We start from the raw sequence: 10,740 nt of genomic DNA, 5'->3' as shown, positions 1-10,740 counted from the left end.
ACCGCCTGCTGATTGGCCCAGATAGCCGTCAATCGCCGATCGTCGCGCGCCCCGCCCGACCTGCTCTTTTAATTCTTTTGGTCTCTGCCTATCGCGACGATTCTCGTCATGGATTGCAGGTAGATGCTTAATTTGAGTCACAGCGTTAAATATTTTCCGCATTTTAATAGTTTGTCCAGATGGAAATAAAGAAAATAGTTACAAGACAAACGCAGGTGTGAGTCATCGCTTTGACGTAAAAGGGATGACGCAGGTCAGAAATAGGTTCTGCCCTCCCCAAAGGCAATAGTCGGAAAGAAAGACTTGCATTTCTGTAGTGCCTTTCACGACCACCGGACGTCCCAAAACGCTTTACAGCCAATGATTGTGGGCGCTGCGGGGACTGGAGTGCATAATCGATTTGGGCAACCAAATTTTAATTTGATTTGCTAAGGTTTATTTAAAGTTTTACAGTCTTAATTACAGTTTATTTGTTTAATTTACTTGGTCCAATTAAAAGAGGACAGCCAATGATTGTAACATTTGCATATTGAGTTGTCATTGACCTGCAGCCATCTGTAAGGACAACTATTGTTTTGGAAGACCCAGGCTAGGGGTCCTAATGCCATGCTTTCCCCAATGGTGCTGCTATGAGTAAGATCACAGACGATATTATTTTATATATAAACTAGCTGAAGTGCCCGGCGGTGCCGAGGCTTTTTCGAGGGCATGTTGTTGTTGGAAGAGAGAGAGAGAGCAACTGGGGGGGAAGAGAGAGAGCGACTGGGGGGGAAGAGAGAGAGCGACTGGGGGGAAGAGAGAGGGGGAGGGATGAGGGGGGGAGGGGGGGAGGAGAGGGGGGGAGGAGGAGAGGGAGGGGGGAGGAGAGGGGGGGAGGAGGAGAGAGAGGGGGGAAGAAGGGGCGGGGGGAGGGAGGGAGGAGGAGAGAGGAGGAGGGGAAGGGGGAGAGTCCACGAGCCCCCTGATCCCCGTCCCCCCAAACTCCCGAGCCCCCTGATCCCCACCCCCGAACTCCAGAGGTTGGCCCCCCCGAGACTCGCACCCCCACCCCCCGAGGCTCACCCACCCCCACGGCTCGCCCACCACCCACCCACCCACCCCCGAGGCTCGCCCCCCCCCACCAACCAAGCACCGAACTCCGGAGGCGCGATCTTCCGAGCACCGGCCTCCCGAGCTGGCTTCAACATTGCGGCTGTGCGAGACGGCCGGAGGGCCGGGTTGCCAGGGTAACCGTGACGCTGACCAAGCCCCGCCCCCCGGCCGAGCCACAGAGAGAGACGCCGCGTCTCAGCTGCTCCTGCTGCGCGCGCGGCCCCCCCCCCGAGGGTCGCGGCCGCCCCCCCCACCCCCCGAGGTGAAGACCGCCGATTGCGGCTGTGCGAGACGGCCGGCGGACCCGGTTGCCAGGGTAACGCTTGACGCTCAGCAAGCCCCGCCCCCCGGCCGAGCCAGAGAGAGACGCCGCGTCTCAGCTCCTGCTGCGCGCGCACCCTAGCGGCGCTGGGCTGAGGCTCGGCCCTCCAGCCTTCGAGTGGGGCCGGGAGGTGCCTAGCTCGGGCGTGGGTGCGGAGGAGACGCCGAGGCTTCTAGGCCTACCTGGAAAAACGGGGAAAGGTAGGAAAATTAATGAGATTAGATAAGTTAATTACTTTCTAAATTTTTTTTTTTAAAACAATATGTGTTTTAAAAGCAACTTTTTTTTTTAAGACGCAGAAAGCGGGAAAAAGAAAGGAAAAGTTTGGAATCAAGATGGCGGCGACTCACCTCGGTTCAGAGCGATAAGGCCCGGCCACACGCACCGATTGGCCCGGCGGCACACGCCAGCAACCCGGCGTACGATTGGTCGAGCTCGAGGTCACTCTGTCGTTCATGAGCGGATAATGAGATGCTAATGAGCGGAACGTTGAAGGTTTTTGGGATACCGCGGGCGCAGTTTTAGCCCGGCCGAAACGTAAATACGCTTAAAACCATCTCGGAAGCGTAAGCTTTCTTTGGAGGTAACGCGCGCGTAGGTACGCCCTGTAACTTTCGAGCGCATAGCCCGACAGACGCACAGGCGATGACAGACAGAATGACAAACAGAATGCCAGACAGACAGACAGAAGTACCGATTTATATTATAGAGACTAGCTGGAGTGCCCGGCGGTGCCGAGGCTTTTTCGAGGGCATGTTGTTGTTGGAAGAGAGAGAGAGAGCGACTGGGGGGAAGAGAGAGAGCGAATGGGGGAAAGAGAGAGCGCGACTTGGGGGAAGAGAGAGCGCGACTGGGGGAAAGAGAGAGAGCGTCTGGGGGGAAGAGAGAGAGCGACTGGGGGAAGAGAGAGAGCGACTGGGGGAAGAGAGAGAACGACTGCGGGGAAGAGAGAGAACGACTGGGGGGAAGAGAGAGAGTGACTGGGGGGAAGAGAGAGAGTGACTGGGGGGAAGAGAGAGCGACTGGGGGGAAGAGAGAGAGCGACTGGGGGGAAGAGAGAGAGCGACTGGGGGGAAGAGAGAGAGCGACTGGGGGGAAGAGAGAGAGCGACTGGGGGGAAGAGAGAGAGCGACTGGGGGGAAGAGAGAGAGCGACTGGGGGGAAGAGAGAGAGCGACTGGGAGGAAGAGAGAGAGCGACTGGGAGGAAGAGAGAGCGACTGGGGGGAAGAGAGAGAGCGACTGGGAGGAAGAGAGAGAGCGACTGGGAGGAAGAGAGAGCGACTGGGGGGAAGAGAGAGAGCGACTGGGGGGGAAGAGAGAGAGCGACGGGGGAAGAGGGAGGGCGGGGATGGTGGGGGGGGAGAGGGAGGGCGGGGGGGGAGGGGGGGTGAAGGGGGGAGAGACAGTGGGAAGGAGAGAGAGAGGGCGAGTGGCCCGCGGCCGCAAATGGAGCCAAGTCCCGGGAACAGGCGTGAGCCGGCTTGAGGCTGAGAGACGGCCACGCCCGGTTGCCGGGGTAACCCTTCCCCCCTTCCGAGCCCCCGTCCTCCCGAGCACCGGCCGCCCAGCACTCCCGAGAGCCCCGCTCTCCGAGCCCCGGCCGCCCTGCACTCCCGAGAGCCCCGCTCTCCGAGACCCGGCCGCCCCGCCCCGCAATCCCGAGAGCTCCGAGCCCCGGCCGCCCTGCCCCGCACTCCCGAGAGCCCCGCTCTCCGAGCCCTGGCCGCCCCGCCCCGCACTCCTGAGAGCCCCGCTCTGCGAGCCCCGGCCGCCCCGCCCCGCACTCCCCGAGAGCCCCGCTCTCCGAGCCCCGGCCGCCACGCCCCGCACTCCCGAGAGCCCCGCTCTCCGAGCCCTGCCCCCCGCCCGAGCCGGCTTGAAGACCACCGAGCGGGGAAGAGAGAGAGACGCCGCATATCAGATGCTGGCTTCCCGCGCTCTGTGCATCGCCTGCTGCGCGCGCACCCTGTGCATGTCCTGTGACCCTCGCGGCCAACGCCGTTCCCCCGGGTAACGTGACTGGGGGGGGACTGGGGGGGGGAGGAGCTTACCAGAAGCTGTGGGACAATTACCTAGCTCGGGCGTGGCTGGGCAGGAGAGGCCCAGGCTTTGAGGACTAGGCTTTGAGGCCTTACAAAAACAGGGAAAGGTAGGAAAAAGAATCATCAGATTAGAGAAAATATTTACAAATGAATGAACTTTTTTAAAAAACAATTTAATAAAAGCAATTTTTTTTTGCTGGAAATGTAGATTTGAAAAGAAACACGCAGAAAGCGGGAAAAAGAATGGAATCAAGATGGAGGCCACTCACCTCAGTTCAGAACGATAAGGCCCGCCCAGACATGCACCGATTGGTCAATCGTCCTGTCACTTGATTCTAGGAGGGCCCGCACGCGCGACGAACTCGTCCCCGCCACGCAGCGATTGGTCGACCGTCGGGTCGCTCGACCGGACGATTGGTCGACCTTCGCGTCACTCGATGCTAATGAGCGGTTAATGAGCGGAATTTTGAAAGTTTTTTGGATACCGCGGGCGCAATTTTTGTCCGACCGAAACGTAAATACGCTTATGACCGTTCCGGAATCGTAAGCTTTCTTTTGATGTAATGCACGTGTAGGTACGCTCTATAACTTTAGAGTGTATAGCCGGACAGACAGACGGAAGGACAGACAGACAGACAGATCGATCCTTTTTTATATATATAGACTAGCTGAAGTGCCCGGCGGTGCCGAGGCTTTTTCGAGGGCATGTTGTTGGAAGAGAGAGAGAGAGCGACTGGGGGGAAGAGAGAGAGCGACTGGGGGGAAGAGAGAGAGCGACGGGGGGGGAGGGGAGGGGAAGGGGAGGGAGGGGAGGGCGGTGGGGAGGGGAGGGGGAAGGGAGGGGGGGAAGGAAGGGGGCGGGGGGGAAGGGAGGTCGGGGGGCCCCCCGAGGGTCGCGGCCCCCCAGGGTCGCGGCCGCCCCCCGCCCCCCAAGGTGAAGACCGCCGATTGCGCGCGCAGCAGGAGCTGAGACGCGGCGTCTCTCTCTGGCTCGGCCGGCGGGCCCGGTTGCCAGGGTAACCGTGACGCTGACCAAGCCCCGCCCCCGGGCCGAGCCAGAGAGAGAGAGACGCCGCGTCTCAGCTGCTCCTGCTGCGCGCGCGGCCCCCCCCCCCCCGAGGGTCGCGCCCCCCCCCCCCCCGAGGGTCGCGGCCCCCCCCCCCCCCCCGAGGTGAAGACCGCCGATTGCGGCTGTGCGAGACGGCCGGCCGGGGTTGCCAGGGTAACGCTTGACGCTCAGCAGGCCCCGCCCCCCGGCCGAGCCAGAGAGAGACAGCGCGTCTCAGCTCCTGCTGCACGTGCACCCTAGCGGCGCTGGGCTGAGGCTCGGCCCTCCAGCCTTCGAGTGGGGCCGGGAGGTGCCTAGCTCGGGCGTGGGTGCGGAGGAGACGCCGAGGCTTCTAGGCCTACCTGGAAAAACGGGGAAAGGTAGGAAAATTAATGAGATTAGTTAAGTTAATTACTTTCTAAATCATTTTTTTTTAAAACAATATGTGTTTTAAAAGCAACGTTTTTTTTTAAGACGCAGAAAGCGGGAAAAAGAAAGGAAAAGTTTGGAATCAAGATGGCGGCGACTCACCTCGGTTCAGAACGATAAGGCCCGGCCACACACGCACCGATTGGCCCGGCGGCACACGCCAGCAACCCGGCGTACGATTGGTCGAGCTCGAGGTCACTCTGTCGCTAATGAGCGGATAATGAGATGCTAATGAGCGGAACGTTGAAGGTTTTTGGGATACCGCGGGCATGATTTTAGCCCGGCCGAAACGTAAATACGCTTAAAACCGTCTCGGAAGCGTAAGCTTTCTTTGGAGGTAACGCGCGTGTAGGTACGCCCTGTAACTTTCGAGCGCATAGCCCGACAGACGCACAGGCGATGACAGACAGAATGACAGACAGACAGAATGACAGACAGACAGACAGATGTACCAATTTATATATATAGATATGTAGATATAAATAAATATAAATATAAAAGGATCCCTCCGTCTGTTTGTCTGTCTGTCCATTATACACTCAAAAGTTACAGAGCATACAGAATTATATCAAAAGAAAGTTTATGATTAGGGGAGTCTCATAGGCGTATTTACTTTTTGGTCAGACAAAAATAGTTCGGACAGTATACAAAAAACGTTCAAAAATCCGCTCATTAGCGGTTGACCAATCCTACCGCTCATTAGCGTTGAGTGACGTGATGGTTGACCAATCCTACAGGGTGGGCGGGGCCTAATCCTGATTCAGACTGCCATTAGTGCGGGAGTGGGAGCTGAGCGGCGGCCATTAAACATCTGCCGGGCCTCAAGCTAAAAAAATGGTAATGGAGGTGAGGAAATTGTTGATTCATTAGTATTGACACATTAACCACTGGAGGCAATGCCAGAACCGATGCAGATGGGGATTAAATGATATGAAATATAGATTTCCAGCAAAAAAAAAGTTGGTTTTAAAAGAAAAAAAAATCTATTTGCAAAGGAGTGCATGATACACTAAGTTTGCGTTTAACGTTTTATGAGGCATTTTAAGATAACGGATCCCCAGCTGAACCCTGTAGGTAAGCTCTTTTTCCGTTTGCGGCCACAGGCCGGGGACTTGGGCTTTCCCCCCCTCGGCCCGGTCCTGGGACTCGGCTCCGTTTGCGGCCGTGCGCCGGGGACTCGGGCTTTCCCCCCCTTGGCAGTGGATGAGCTGCCTGCAGGCCTCGAAGCCTCGGCCTCTCCTCGCCAGCCACGCCCGAGCTAGGCACTGCCCGTCCCGCTGGGCCCAATTCCAAACCAGCGGCCTGCGATCGCCGCCATCTTGGTAAAGGCTGGCGAGACGGGGCCATCGCCGCCAACTTGGTAAAGGCTGGCGGCACGGGTCTGCACCATCACCGCCACCTTGGTAAAGGCTGGCGGGGGCGGAGCCCAGCGGAACCATCACCGCCATCTTGGTAAAGGCTGGCGGGGCAGGACGGAGCCGAGTGGCAGCTGGCGTCACCCGGGGCGACGGCGTCGGCCGGAAGGGACGTCACGCACACACAGGACAGGCATAGGGTGCGCGCGCAGCAGGCGACACACCCCGTCACCAAGAATGAGACCAGCCCAAGGCAGTGCCGCACAAGAGGGCGCCTGACCAAGCACACCGAGTTTGTCAGAGATCTGATTCGTGAGGTATGTGGTTTTGCCCCCTATGAAAGGCGTGTAATGGAATTGCTGAAGGTCTCTAAAGACAAGCGTGCACTCAAATTCATCAAAAAGCGAGTGGGTACCTGTAGTGTATGTACCTTTAAGGGGGAGAACTACTTTTTACAGCTCCTGTATCCTGTAGTACCGGCAGTGACCACACCTGTATATAAGCCCTGAGTGGCGCTCTGCACAGTCAGTTGCAGTTTGAACTTCATCCAGCAAACACCTGTTGATCGTTCCCTGCAGTCTTTGTCTGATTATTGAAAGGACACAACATTAAGATACCCGGATCTAACATTGGCGACGAGAAGATTCGAACCTACCTGCAACTCTGCATAAGGAGGTCGAGTCCAGAAGCACGGGCATTGCAGGGGAGGCTGTCGAGAGCCAGGCTTGGCCTTCCAGCCACGGTGGTCCAGCGAAACGGGCTGGCAACAGGTACTGCGCAGACCCTTCCCGGACAGCGGCGGCTAGAGCCGACCGAGCGACACAGAAAGGGCCGAGCAGCGTCGACGGGGGAGAGAGAGAGGGCAGAGCGCACGGGGCGCAGCCAGTGTTCAAGGGCCGAGCAGCGTCAACGAGAGAGAGCAGAGCACAGCCGGTGTTCAGGGGCCGAGCAGCGTCAACGGGGGAGAGAGGCGCGCAGGAAAACGCGAGGCGCTGCCATTGCCACGAGCACCGCAGAGAACGGCATTGGCAGCAGCGCAGGAGCAGCGCACGAAACCCACAGGGTGTCGCCATTTGCCAGGAGGACCGCTGAGAGCGGCGTTGGCAGCAGCACGGGAGACGCCATTTTAAGCCGCTGGGGGGAAGAAAGGAAAGCGCGGGAGACGCCATTTTAAGCGGCAGCGGGGAAGAAAAGAAAGCGCGGGAGACGCCATTTTAAGCCGCAGCGGGGAAGAAAGGAAAGCGCGGGAGACGCCATTTTAAGCCAGTCTAACCACACCCAAAAATGCCGAAGAGTGGCAGTATCACAGCGTTCGACAATGAAGTCGAAGATTGGACGACATATGTCGAACGCATAGAAGTATACTGCAAGGCAAATTAAGTGCCAGATGACAAGAAAGCGCTGGTATTGTTGAATTCAGTGGGTGCAAAAACATATGGCTTACTACGAAACCTAGTAACCCCAGAGAAGCCAGTAGAAAAGGGTTTTGAAAACATAGTGTCAATCCTATAGGACCACTTAAACCCCACACCGCTGCTGATAGCAGAAAGATTTAAGTTTCACAAAAGGAACCAGCATAAAGATGAAAGTAATGCTGAGTATTTAACAGAACTGCGCAAGCTATCGAAACACTGCCAGTTTGGAACGGGACCAGCAGATACTTTAAGGGACAAGTTTGTGTGTGGGCTTCAAAGTGAAGGAACCCAGAAACGGCTTCTATCAGAAAAGGATCTTACGCTGGACAAGGCTTTCAGCATTGCAGTATCACACGAAGCAGCCGCACGGGGCGCTGCAGAGATACAACGGAGACCGCAAGAATATGGCACAAATGAAATGTCATACGGAACAGTGAAGTGCTATCGCTGCGGCAGAACAACACACGACCATCATGATTGCTGCTTCAAGGACAAAGTGTGCAGACAGTGTGGAAAAGTAGGACACATAGCAAGAGTCTGCAGGTCGGGAAAGAAAACCAGCAGCAAGAAATCACCACAGGAGAAGTACTAGAAGGTACATAAGGTGAGGGAGAGTGGTTCAGATGAACAGAAGAGTGATACAGACTCCGGAAGCAAGGAGCTGAGTTGTCTGAAACTACATAATGTGATCAAAACGGAGGATCACCAAGCTATCTGGGTCACGCTCAAGATAGCAGGAGTCCAAGTGAAAATGGAATTGGACACAGGATCAGCCCTAACAGTCATAACCCGAAGGGACTACAAGCAGCTATTCTCACACATACCCTTGAGAGATACAGAGATTGTCTTGAAGACGTACACGGGGCAAAAAGTCTACCCCAAAGGAAAAATAAGGGTGAACGTTATATATAACGGCAAGGAAACACCAAAAATTGACCTATATGTATTGCCAGATGGAGGACCACCACTACTAGGACGTGAATGGATCCGGAAGATACAGCTAGATTGGCATTCCATACAAGCACTGACTGTAGATGCCAAAAAGGATGACGACATCAAACCTGGACGACTGTCAAAAATGCTAACTGACGCACAAGAAGTGTTCCAGCAGGGACTCGGAACACTAAAAGGCATAACAGTGATGATCAAAATAGAGGAAAATGCAAGCCCAAAGTTTTTTAAGGCCAGACCGGTACCTTATGCGATCCGCCCAGCCGTCGAAGCAGAGCTGGAAGGTTTGGAACGTTCAGGAGTACTGTCCAAAGTGGACTGGAGCGAGTGGGCTACACCCATCGTTCCTGTAATGAAGAGGTCGTTGAGTAATACGCCTGGGGAACCAAAGAAGGTTCGCATCTGTGGGGACTTTAAGGTGACAGTGAACCCAGTCCTTCACACTGTACAATATCCGCTTCCGCGGATTGAAGATATTTTCGCCTCGCTATCTGGAGGGAAACGCTTCACTAAGATTGATCTGGCCCAGGCGTACCTGCAAATGGAGGTAGAAGAAGCCTCGAAACAGTACCTCACGATCAACACTCATAAAGGTCTCTACCAATACAACCGGCTGGTGTTCGGGGTAGCATCAGCTCCGGCTATTTGGCAAAGGGCAATGGATCAAGTCCTGCAAGGGATTCCAGGGACCCAGTGTTATTTGGACGACATCCTAGTCACTGGCGAAAATGACAGTGATCACCTCGCCAACCTGGAGCAGGTGCTCACTAGATTGAAGGAATATGGGCTCCGAGCTAATCGCCACAAATGCGAGTTTTTTCAGGAGCAGATCTCGTATTGTGGCCACGTTATTGATAAAGAGGGGTTACGTAAGTCCCCATAAAGGATTGAGGCAGTAGTCAAGGCTCCAGCACCGGAAAATGTGTCACAACTGAGGTCTTTCCTCGGGCTGGTGAACTACTACCATAAGTTCTTGCCGAATTTGTCTACCGTACTACACCCACTGAACACCCTACTGCAAACGGGGGTACCATGGACGTGGAGTGACGAATGTAAATGAGCTTTCCAGAAGAGCAAAGCATTGATCACATCAAAAGAGGTGTTGGCTCATTTCAACCCAGCACTACCAATTCGGTTGGCGTGTGATGCATCACCCTATGGCATTGGAGCGGTGCCGTCGCACAAATTCCCGGACGGCTCGGAGAGGCCAGTAGCCTTTGCGTCTTGGTCACTAACCTCAGCCGAGCGTAACTACGCCCAGATTGACAGGGAGGCCCTCAGCCTAGTGTGGGGAGTGAAAAAGTTCAATCACTATCTGCACGGGCAGAAGTTCACCTTGCTGACTGACCACCAACCACTTGTCTCCATCTTTAATCCAAAGAAGGGCGTTCCGGTGATGACTGCGCAACGGCTACAAAGATGGTCCCTTTTTCTAGGGGCGCACCAATATGATATCGAGTAAAAGGGCACGAAACAGCATGGAAACGCTGATGGGCTATCACGCTTGCCACTGCCTACTGCGGAGGAAGCACCAGCAGTGGATCCTGTCGAAATATTTCATTCGACTACAATTGAATGCTTGCCAGTACCTAACGCTGGTATAGAGAAGGAGACCCGAAATGACCCGACACTGTCTCGGGTATATGATTTGACGGTGAAGGGATGGCCAGCACATGGCGACTCACTGTTGCCAGCATTCTCATCCAGAAGAGAACAGCTGTCAGTATGCCAGGGATCCTTGATGTGTGGATCCCGAGTGGTAATTCCACCCAAGTTAAGGGAGAGAGTGCTCAATGAGCTTCACGAAGGTCATCTGGGAGGGGTGAAAATGAAAAGCCTTGCTAGGGCTTATGTGTGGTGGCCGGGGATCGATCAGCAAATCGAGGACCTGACAAAGAGCTGCTCAGGATGCCAGAAGGTCCAAAATGCACCACCACATGCCCCTCTACACCCATGGGAGTGGCCCTCATCTCCATGGCAACGGGTGCATATTGACTTTGCTGGTCCCTTCACGGACTCAATGTTTTTAATAGCCGCGGATGCGCACTCGAAATGGCCTGAGGTGATCAAAATGTCCTCCACCAC

At 55.5% G+C, this 10,740-nt stretch overlaps 1 long non-coding RNA gene across 1 annotated transcript in view; it reads left to right on the top strand.

Moving 5' to 3' along the window:
* Positions 1–40: 40 nt before the first annotated feature.
* Positions 41–10,740, top strand: part of LOC147100896 (uncharacterized) — a 47,239-nt gene continuing 36,539 nt past the window's right edge. The window contains exon 1 of the long non-coding RNA XR_015073583.1: positions 41–119. This is a non-coding gene — a long non-coding RNA (uncharacterized LOC147100896). The remainder of the gene's footprint in view (positions 120–10,740) is intronic.

The sequence above is a fragment of the Somniosus microcephalus genome, chromosome 25, assembly GCF_052327205.1.
Source record: "Somniosus microcephalus isolate GS21.2 chromosome 25, FLI_Smic_1.0, whole genome shotgun sequence".
Lineage (NCBI taxonomy): Eukaryota > Metazoa > Chordata > Chondrichthyes > Squaliformes > Somniosidae > Somniosus > Somniosus microcephalus.
The sequence above is the reverse complement of the archived record's forward strand: the minus strand, read 5'-3'. Positions and strand labels throughout refer to the sequence as shown.